Source organism: Rhincodon typus, unplaced genomic scaffold (genome assembly GCF_021869965.1).
Source record: "Rhincodon typus isolate 14 unplaced genomic scaffold, sRhiTyp1.1 hic_rhity00000109, whole genome shotgun sequence".
Lineage (NCBI taxonomy): Eukaryota > Metazoa > Chordata > Chondrichthyes > Orectolobiformes > Rhincodontidae > Rhincodon > Rhincodon typus.
The window spans coordinates 92,505-93,347 of NW_025965747.1; the positions used below are offsets into that span (position 1 = coordinate 92,505).

Genomic DNA, 843 nt, shown 5'->3' on the forward strand with positions numbered 1-843 from the left:
CTGGAGGGGGTGACAGGGATAGGGATGGGGTGTAGGGGGCTGGAAGAGGCTTGGCAGATGCATAAAAGATACAGCAATTTGCTCCTGATATCAAGAAACCCTCAGCCAGTTTCTGAAGAGATTCTTTATAAATCTCCCGAGATCCCGCATTGCTCGGGCCCCTGCAAGTTTCCAAGCAAAGCCTTCACGGTTAAATTACTTACTGCGTTTCTGTACTTACAGCCTCTCTCAAATTGGCTGATCGATTTTTTTTCTTGAAAAACAATTTCTGTGACAAGTCTGAAACAAAAGCACAGACAGTGTGTGTGTACACTAGTGTTTTGAACCCGCACTCGGGGACACTTTCTGTTTTGTTCTGAATCTCTTTCAACCACTCGCCTGCAATTTTGAGAGCAATTATTTTTTCGACACACCAATGGGCCTCGTGGGACGCGGATATTTTGATTCCATAAGATGTGGGAACAGAAGTAGGCCATTTGGCCTGTAGAGACTGCTCTGCCATTCAACAAAGCCGTAGATAATTTGATCATCCTCATTCCCTGCCTTTTTCCCCTCGATTCCGTTTTTTATTAAAAATCTCTCCGTCTCATCCTTGATTTTACTTAATGACCCAGTCTCGACAGCCCTCTGCGGTAATGAATTCCACAGATTCACTCCCATCAGAGAGACAAAAATCGTCTTCGTCTCTGTCTTCAGTGGATGACCGCATATTCTGATTGATACCCTCTGGTCCTTGACTCTCCCACAAGGACAAACGGCCTCCTACACTGTCAAGCCCCATAAGAATCTTCTTTTTAAAAAGTAATCTATGTCGGAGACCTCAAAATTATGAGATTGTCCCTG

The 843-nt window shown here is 44.5% G+C and overlaps 1 protein-coding gene across 1 annotated transcript in view; it reads right to left on the reverse strand.

The window, feature by feature from the left end:
• LOC125488274 (NF-kappa-B essential modulator-like) overlaps nt 1-843 on the reverse strand; it is a gene marked incomplete at its 3' end in the record, with an annotated part of 7,487 nt that overhangs the window by 1,165 nt on the left and 5,479 nt on the right. The gene's annotated exons all lie outside the window — the stretch shown is intronic.